At 43.5% G+C, this 7,055-nt stretch overlaps 1 protein-coding gene across 2 annotated transcripts in view; it reads left to right on the forward strand.

Moving 5' to 3' along the window:
* The window catches only part of LOC122540385 (multiple epidermal growth factor-like domains protein 6), a 430,729-nt gene that overhangs the window by 5,029 nt on the left and 418,645 nt on the right, over window positions 1-7,055 (forward strand). The window lies entirely within an intron of this gene.

Here is a 7,055-nt window from a genome sequence, read left to right on the forward strand (position 1 = left end):
GGTTTTGCAATTCCTGCGGTGGCAGGGGAAAGTGCCAGGATGGGAGGGTGGGTTGTTGGGGGGGCGTGGACCTGACCAGGTAGTCACGGAGGGAACGGTCTTTCGGAGGGCTTGGAGACCCTGGTCATGGCGGATGGAGGTGTGGAGGGATTGGATATCCATGGTGAAGATGATGCGTTGGGGGCCGGGGAAACGGAAGTCTTGGAGGAGGTGGAGGGCGTGGGTGATGTCTCGAACATATGTGGGGAGTTCCTGGACTGGGGGGATAGGACAGTGTCGAGTTAGGTAGAGATGAGTTCAGCGGGGCAGGAGCATGCTGAGACAATGGGTCGGCCAGGGTGGTCAGGCTTGTGGATCTTGGGAAGGAGGTAGAACTGGGCAGTGCGGGGTTCCCGGACTATGAGGTTGGAAGCTGTGTGTGGGAGATCTCCTGAGGTGATGAGGTTCTGTATGGTCTGGGAGATGATGGTTTGGTGATGGGGGGTGGGGTCATGGTCGAGGGAGCAGTAGGAAGAGGTGTCCTCGAGTTGACGTTTGGCTTCAGCAGTGTAAAGGTCATTGCGCCAGACTACCACTGCGCCCTCTTTATCCGCTGGCTTGATGGTGAGGTTGGGATTGGAGCAGAGGGATTGGAGTCCGCTGCGTTGATGGTGAGGTTGGGATTGGAGCAGAGGGCTCCTGTCAACATTTCGAAAAGAAAACTCAATTTTCTTGATTAATATTTATCCCCCAATCAACACCTTAAATCAGATAATATATTTGGTTTCACAGTATTATTGTGGAATCTTGCTGTGCGTCGATTGACTGCAGTTGTACCTGGGTTACCGTAAAGAGACCAGCAAGAGGCTAGTTTACCTACCTGATTTGAGATAAAAGGGATTAGTAATGGACTGGAACTCAGTAGCTCAAGTTAATGTTCTGCTATTTTGTGCAGAGGAAAAAGATTATTGCATCTGTCAGACTTGTAACTCAATACAACAGACGCATCAAGTATATGCAGAGGCTTGGCAACAAATATATTGGGTTGACACAGTGAACTTGGACTGTAACATAAATATCGTGTGAACCATTGTTATTTGTTTTCAAATGGATCCAAAAGAGTTTCCTCTTCACTATCTGGTGTAAAATATTTTGTAATTTTTATTCCTCCTGCCCCACCTGTGTATTTCCACATTACAGTTCATGGAATAAGATCCCATGTAAATCTAATGTGCAGATCAAATCAGGTGAGGAAGGGAATGAATGAGAAACAGGAAAACATTCTCTGAACCATGAGTAAAATTGACAGTAATCACACATTTTAAAGTTGATTTGTTAGGTGAGAGTTCACAAAAATGCAACTTTCTCATTGATTTTTGCTTAAAAAAAAGGAATTCCAGGCCTTGCTGCTCAATGCAGTGCATCTGTGGTGGGGTCGCACTGTGAAACATCACCATAAAAACAGGGTGAAAATTTTTTGCCTCTATTTTGATGGTCAAGTTACCCTTTCTATTTTGCTAAGTTAAAAAACGCACAACACCAGGTTATAATCCAAAAGGTTTATTTAGAAGCACTAGCTTTCAGAAGCTAGTGCTTCCAAATAAACCTCTTGGACTATAACCTGGTGTTGTGTGATTTTTAACTTTGTTCACCCCAGTCCAACACTGGCTCTTCCACACCATTTCTATTTTGCATTTGCAGCCTTCTAATATAGAAAACATACAAATGATTTAGAGAGGTAGAGCAGGCTATAAATAGTGCATAGGAGAAATTGAGGATTGCAGATGCTGGAGATCAAAGTAGAAGAGTGTGGTGCTGGATCAGGCACAATCTGAGGGGCAGGAGAATCGACGTTTCAGGCATAAGCCCTTCATCAGGAACAAGATTTGTGGGCCAAGGGGGCTGAGAGACAAATGGGAGGGAAGTGGTGCTGGGGTGAAGGTAGCTGGGAATGCGATAGGTGGATGAAGATGGGGGTGAAAGTGATGGGTTGAAGAAGAGGGTGGAGCAAATAGGTGGGAAGGAAGATGGACAGGTAGGACCGTTCAAGAGAGCAGTGCCTAGTTGGAAGGTTGGGACTGGGATAAGGTGGTGGGCAGGGGAATTGGGGAACTGGTGAAATTCACATTGATCCCATGTCGTTGGAGGATCCCCATGTGGAAGATGAGATGTTCTTCCTCCAGGCATCGGGTGGCTAGGGTTTGGCAATGGAGAAGCCCTAGAACCTCCATGACCTTGGCGGACTGGAAGGGAGAGTTAAAATGTTCAGCCACAGGATGGTGGGGTTGGTTAGTGCAGATGTCCCAGAGATTTTCTCTGAAACAATCCGCAGGTCGGCATCCTGTCTCCCCAATGTAGTGGACAAAGTTAAAAATCAAATAACAACAGGTTATAGTCCAACAGGTTTAATTGGAAGCACCAGCTTTCGGAGCGCCGCTCCTTCATCAGGTGGTTGCCTGATGTGTGTGGAAGCACAGGTAAATTTCTATTGGATGTGGAAGGATCCTTTGGGGCCTTGGACAGAGGTAAGGAGGGAGGTATGGGTGCAGGTTTTGCACTTCTTATGATGGCAGGGGAAGGTGCCAGGAGGGGAGGGTGGATTGGTGAGAGGAGTGGACCTGAGAAGGGAGTGGTGGAGAGAACAGTCTCTCCAAAATGCAGATAGGGGTAGGGAGGGAAATATATCTCTAGTGGTGGAGCCTGGTTGTAGATGGCAGAAGTGGCAGAGGATGATGCAGTGTATCCAGAGGTTGGTGGGGTGAAATAGTGCATGTGTTCAAACTGTTCCCATATTTATGGACAATGTTACCAAAGAGCTGCTTATTGAACAGGAAGGGACCAAAGTAAGTTCATTAGATGAATCCTGACATTCCAATGTTGAAGTGGCGAGAATAGCTATTGCTGGCGATGCTTTCAACGTCTCTCTCTTTGTTGATCTCAGAGTTGCTATGGCGACACGTAGTTTAGCAAACATGTTGTGGTCTGGACCGAAGGATAATAATGGTAGAAGCTCAAATTCTTTTTCCATCATGTGGCTGACCAGGGAAAATCTCCTGTTTTTACCACCAACCATTAGTGTATATTGGAAGGATTTAGAAGTTGATAATTAACCTATTTGGCCTTGATATAATTGGCCTTAGCCATAAGGTCATGTATTGGGACATGACCCTGGAGATTTTGGCTCAGAGGCAGGAATGCACCACAAGACCCCGTATTTTGTCAGGAGAGAATGTTAAGGGATATCGAGCTAAGTTGGGTAGATAGAATTAAAATATTGATCAACATAGCTTTATTTGAATGCAGATCAAGGTTGAGGAACTGAATGGGCCAATTGTGTTCCTATATTTGTTAGATATCCAAGTGTAAATCCAAATAAAGGCAATTCTATCAAACTGGGGCACAGATGCGAGGCATTGGAGGAGTATGTTGTTGCTAGTCAAATTGGACTGCAGGGTGGTCAAGGACGAGAAGGAACAATACATAACAATCATAGTCACAAAATTAATGTAATTCATAACTTCTGTTAAGCCTTTGGTCCTCTGGGGATTAGAAGCATTATGACAGCAAGTTGCTAAGTAATCAGACATGAATCTGAGTAACAACAGCACATTCAAAGTCCTTGGAGAGGAATAATGGTGGATGATAAGATAGGAATTCCTGAGAATGTAGGTTTTTGGATGGGGAGTGACAATTGTGATTTTGAAATGGTGAGGGTTAGTGCTTCAGCAGAGGTATATAAATTAGTACTGAGGAGGATAACCAAATTAATACTTGGAATGAGTGGATAGCCTTATGAGGAAAGGTTAGACAGCCTAGGTCTGGAGTTTAGAAGAATCAGAAGTGACTTAATTGAAGCATAACATTCTGAGTACTTGACTGGGTGGGTGTTTCCTCATGTGGGAGAATCCAGAACTAGGGGTCATACATTTAAAAAAAAACTGAATGGGTAATCTATTTAAAATAGAGATGATGAAATATTTTTTGAGGATTGAGAGTCCTTGGAATTTGATTCCTCAAAAGAGTGTTGGTGTAGAATATTTAAATATTTGTAAAGCAGTAATAGATAGAGTTCATTACCAAGGGGATGAAAGATCATTGGGACTATGCCGGAATGTAAAGCTGAGGTCAAATCAGATCAGCTATGATGTCTTTGAATGGTGGAGCAGCCTCAAAGGGCTGAGTGGCCTATTCCGTTTTCTTGTTCTATTTAGAATTGGCCGTGCCTTTTTGTGTTCTAACACTAGAGGGTACATTTCCTACACAGTTTCAGTGTCTGCTGCTGCATTAAAATTAACAAGGTGGCTTGACACATACTAACAATGTTGTGCAGTGTTTAACAAACTGCAATACTCACTGAATGATGATATATAATCAGGAAGATTCAATAAATGTAATCTCCAAGTTCCAGTGAACTCAGAGACTGTGGAGAATTTATTTTCTTGGATTATGGCAAGTGAATTGCAGTGTTGTGTAGATGTTTGACACGTTCAGTTGCAGCCACTTTTATAACTTGAATTCATTGCAGAGCTTTAAAATTGTGAACAGTAAAAATCTATTCTGATAAGTAAGGGGAGGGTCAATTCATTGTGGTGTATTCTGTTTTTCAGATAACTGAAAGATGCACTTTGTGTATAATCTGTGAGAATTTCTTAATCTCGTGCACTCAGTGTGAAAAATTGACCTTTGTAACCTGAACCAAGATAAATTCCTTAGATGTCTTTATTTAACTTACATATTTCTGAAAAATTACATTGTTTCACTTACACTTGATGATCCAAAAATGTCTCACAAGGAATTGCCATGTCAACTCCGCTGGGAGATTAAATGCCTCCTTATTATTCTCAACAGCTCACTCTCTCTGAGTAGATAGTTGTTGAGGGCTATTAGCGGAAGTCTCAGTTTTGTTGCCTAGTTTGATTTTTGGAGATGAGATTAGAAAATCTAAGAAATGGCTGAAGGAAAACAAGGTCTGGTGGCTGTGAATGATCAGTATTCAAAGGGTTAATCACCTCTCGTTGAGGGTTCCTACTGCAGATCTGTTGACCAGGTACATATTAGTATAACATGTAATGCTGCCACATTCCTGCTGATTCTTCCCCCAGTCTTCTTGCCTATGATATCATGTTCACTACAGATTTAATGCTTGAATTTGGGAAGTCACTAGCAAGCTCTTCTTAGCCAACTAGAGTAACTTGAGCAGCCTGTTGAGACTTGACATAGAAGCAAACTATGAAGATGAAAGTGTTGAGACTTGGATGGAATGTTAGGTTTCTTACTCAGGACTCTGTTGCTCCTCGCCCTAATTGTTGTCTGGGATTCCTGATAGTTTTGGGAAGTCAGGTGGAGCAATTGTTTGTGCTGGTAGTTAACACTTTTTCTACCAGGAGAAAGTGAGGACTGCAGATGCTGGAGTTCAGAGTCGAGAGTGGGGTGCTGGAAAAACAGTGGGTCAGGCAGCATCCGAGGAGCAGGAGAATCTATGTTTAGGGCAAGAGCGCTTCATCAGGAATGAGCTCTTGCCCGCAACGTTGACTCACCTGCTCCTCGGATGCTGCCTGACCTGCTGTGTTTTTCCAGCACCTCACACTCAACACTTTCTACTATTCAGCCCAACTGATCCAGACCAATGGTTATGCTAAATACGAGTGTCCTCCCAACCTTCTTTATTTGACCTTTTCAGCTTGCCCTCTTTTCTGTCAGGTACTTGTATACGAAGATCTGCATTTTAACCACTCTCTGGCAAACCATTTCTTTTGAATTCCCTATTAGATTTATGAGAACCTATCTTGTATTGACAATTCTAATTTTAATGATTGCCTATCAAAGAGGCATTTACTTCTGAATGGAATGCAGAATGTAATTCTGATGCAGGTTTGATTTTTGAATCGGATGTAAGCCTGACCAAAAATATTTACTTTTAAACACCTTAGTGCTCAGGTAGACAAATTCCAGATGCTCTGTCTATTTTCTAATCAATGTTAGGAAAGCACATAGCCTGCAGGAGAGGATCTGCATTTCAGGAATTCCAACTTGAACTCTAATTATAGAGATTGGCGTCTTGAGATGAATCAAGTGTAGAACTGGCTGGCATGAGATCACACAGTTCTAAAAGTGAGATAAGCTTGATAGACTAATGGTTTTAAATTTGTTCCTATAACCTTTTTGTTGAAAATGAGCTGTGCTGCTGCCATGTCCGATGCTCACGCTTTCAAATCCTCAGCCAAGTGCCCATTGTCATGTGTGTGAATGACACCAGTTTATTTGACTGTGGAGAGACATTCCAACCTGTTAGTCATCCAGAATTCAAATGTGAATCTCCCAGAATGTATTGTTGAATAAGATAATGGGCCAGATCTTGACTTTATGCTGTAAAGTGGATGATAGCTATTTAGCAGTCTGTTTTGAATGGAATCTTAGTGAAGTTAATACAGGTAAAATTTGATAGATGTAAAATTGACTCACCATTGCCTATTTTATCTTATTAGATGAAGGTGAGGGCCGCAGATGCTGGAGATTAGAGTCAAGATTAGAATGGTACTGGAAAAGTACAGCATCCGAGGAGCAGGAAAATCGATGTTTTCGGCAAAAGCCCTTCATCAGGAATATCTCCCCCCACCCCAAGGAAAAGACTTTGTCTGTTTATCCTATCCACGCCCCTCATGATTTTATAAACCTCTATAAGGTCACCCCTCGGAGGACTCACATTCATCCCCCTCTGTCCACGCATCAATGAATTTAATACACGCCGTGACATTGAACACTTCTTCCGTCGCCTCCGCCTCCGAGCTTACTTTCACAATCAGGAACCCCGCCCACCTCCAACACACTGCATCCACCTGGACACCCCGAGCTGGCCTATTACCTGCCCTCGACCTCTTCTTTTCCAACTGCCGCCCGGACATTAACCGCCTCAACCTGTCAACCCCCTTCCCCCACTCCAGCCTCTCACCCTCACAACGCGCGGCCCTCCAATCCCTCTGCTCCAATCCTGACCTCATCATCAAGCCAGCGGACAAAGGGGGTGCAGTGGTAGTCTGGCACACTGACCTCTACATCGCTGAAGCCAAACACCAACT

Source organism: Chiloscyllium plagiosum, chromosome 34 (genome assembly GCF_004010195.1).
Source record: "Chiloscyllium plagiosum isolate BGI_BamShark_2017 chromosome 34, ASM401019v2, whole genome shotgun sequence".
Taxonomy (NCBI): Eukaryota; Metazoa; Chordata; class Chondrichthyes; order Orectolobiformes; family Hemiscylliidae; genus Chiloscyllium; species Chiloscyllium plagiosum.